The sequence below is a fragment of the Oryzias melastigma genome, linkage group LG11, assembly GCF_002922805.2.
Source record: "Oryzias melastigma strain HK-1 linkage group LG11, ASM292280v2, whole genome shotgun sequence".
Taxonomy (NCBI): domain Eukaryota; kingdom Metazoa; phylum Chordata; class Actinopteri; order Beloniformes; family Adrianichthyidae; genus Oryzias; species Oryzias melastigma.
Window position 1 is genome coordinate 20,795,588 of NC_050522.1, and position 3,195 is coordinate 20,798,782.

Genomic DNA, 3,195 nt, shown 5'->3' on the forward strand with positions numbered 1-3,195 from the left:
TCCTAACTTTACAAACTTTGATCTCTGGTATGTTCTTCATCGGCCATTATCAACCAACATCAGTATAATTATAATGATGTGCATATAATTACAATAAAATAAATTCTGATTCATACTTAAATTAATGATAAACTCGTAGCTGACACACATCAAAACACAGCTGAAGGTGAAGGTGAAGGATTTAAACCTGAGAGTCCAGACGTTTACTGTAGAGAAGACGTAAAAAGGTGCCAGCAGGAAAAGGATTTTCCACCGCATCTTCGGTTTCTTCTGCAACGATTTAGATTTTTTTCCTAAATATATTTACCTGTAAAACAAATGAGAGAATAAATGATTGTTCAATGCAACAAATCAAAGGCTGATCTTTAACAGTCATTATCCGTTTATGTGAAATAAACTAAGGAAAAAGCCATTTCCTAATCCTTGATTAAATAACATTAGCAGATTTGCTCATTGATAGAGTTTTTACTTAATATTAATGCTATTTGATGCAGGTTTTTGTGGGAAAACTTAAAAGAACTGCAGACTAATCGCCAAATCTAATCAAACTTTATTCATCCAGCGAACTTCCGTAAAAAGGCCTAACTGTGTTTGCACTTGAGTTGAAAACAAAGTAATCTCTTTTACACTTTATTATTCCAGATGATACTTTAACTGACAAAATGTAGTTGTTGCATTAATTAATATACTATTGACAACTAGGGCTGGAAATCACTGGGTACAATATGGATGATATTGCAATACAGCAATAAATGGTAAAAAAAAATAAATAAATAACCCACGCTATATCGTTATATGAAAGTAAGAACACACATTTTTTAGAAAAATATGTACCTATTTATTTTTTAGGTTGAACACAACCATAATAAAGAACAACTTGTGTCTTATTTTGTCCAAGAAATAATAGACACTTTTGTGCAACATTGCTAGAATCTGACAGCAACTGAATTTGAATTATCTGTAAAATTCAGTAGTAAACACAAACAGAAGTGCCACTACTTAGGGCAACATTTTTGTAAACAAAAGAACAAAAATTAAATCATTCAAGTAGCTGCCAGGCACATTGGTGCTCACAACGGCCAATTAGCAACGCTCTCCTCCTATCTACCTCCAGAGAAACGTCTCACCAAACAATGACGTGTGTTACAGCCTCTTCAATATTAAGATATATTGCAATACTGATATTTTGGCACACCCCTACTGACAACTGTAAAGGGCTGTCACTGTTCAGGTGTATAGTAAAGCATGAAAAAGACGAGATGTGTTTGTACAATCCATGGTTTAGTTTCTTTGCAGGTATCAAGGTCAGAAACACATTTTATGACAGGTGGCGAGTAGCAAATATGCCGCACAGCGAAAGAGGGGTGGGCCAAGTGTTGTGAACGTATGAGGCTCTCTGGCAGGTTGTTCCAGAGGTGAGGACAGTAGTGGCAAAACAAGGCCTCTGTGTAAGTTTTAGTCTTCACCTTAGGAACAACGACAGGGCCAGGACCAGAGGATCTTAGGGTCCACAAGGGCTCTCACTGAAATAAAAAGGCCCGAGATCATTTAAACATTTATATGCTGCTAAAAAAAGAATTTTAAAAATCAATTCTAACAGGTACAGGAAACCAATGCAGCAATTTTAAAATGAGGATAAAGAGGTCCTGCAGTGTTTGTGCTCAATCACACTTAAAACACGTGTGAAAAACATCAAGCAAAATAGAACACATTAAAATAATATCTGCTCAAATGAAAAGTTGGGTTATTGAAATTTGTATTTTGATTTGTGGACAATCTAAGAGAGGAAATTAAAATACAGTTCAGCAGGACATTCATAAAATAAATATTGTACATTTTTCTGTTGAAATTGGTAATGTTACCTTTTAATTTACGTAAACAGCGTTCAGATGTCAGCTTTGCTGTTCTGAACCCGTAAACCAGGAGTCACTATTCACATTTCCGACCCCGTCACCATTTTATCTGACGTCACAGTAAAAATGGTCTATTAATATTTCAGAAAACATCAAGTTTATTTGATTCAGCACAATAAACGTATGATATGTTCAGTAGTTTTTAATCTTCAAAATTAAATGCAAAAAGAAAACATTACTTAAAACAAAAATATCATCAGAAATATTCCACAACAAATCAATTAAAGGTACTGAACTTATGAATACTCTCCGCTCATGAAGATTTGATTATTTAGCAGCAGCAAAGTTGATAAATTTGACCTATTTCTTAAGTCTTTGAGTGAGGATTTATTTTCTACTATAAAAAGCTAAGGGTTGAATGAAACGCACATAATCACGTTTCACCCAAGCAGGAAAGTTGAGCAGTTTCCTGCTAACATCAACATGTCATGAGACAACGGAGAAGACAGCAACTTGTGTGTCAAAATGCTGTAAAAGGCAGCAGAATGACTGAGTTGAACCATTAACCGGTGTTTCCAGTCCTCCAGGCATGTTATCCTACATATTTTCACCAATTATCTTCTAACTCACAGCTTTAGCCTTCGTAAATAACCTTAAATAACCGTTTTTAAAGTCAGATGAGTTGAATGACGTGCTCATCTTGCTATGTTAGCTTAGCATTTATGTTACTACAACTCCAAAATATGAATATGCATGCTGCAGATGGAGAACTCACCGAAGAGTAGGTGAGCAGATGTTTTTGTCGCGTTCAGCTGAAACAACAAAGGTTCTCAGCTGCATAAGAAATAAGTCTTTATGACGGCGCCTCGAGCAAGTCAAAGCTAAAAGGTAGCAGTGGGAAGCAGGAAGTGAAATAGCGTGACCCAGATGACAAGACACGCATAGACCGGAAATAGTCTTCGTGGATTGACTGTGTTACACTAGTAAATAAACTTCTTTACTTTTATGATAAATTTAGGATCGCTTTGGTGACTGTCTGGATGTAGTCTTTGACTGAAATAAATAACATGTCATTTTAAAACTTTTTTTCCCACTCAACACCACACCTTTCAATAGGTCTAGTATACATGTAGGAACTTGCATATTTTGCAGTAAATAGTTGCAGTTTTGAAGTTGATTTTAAGCTGTATAAAGAGCACATTATATGTTACTGTTATTTACATACGGTTGCTGCCCTTCTGCTCTGAGCAGATGGGAATGAAACACAGTGATTTGAGGTTTTTACTAACACTAAGGCAATCTCATCCGACCATTGTAAAGAGTTCAGCAAAAACATTGATAA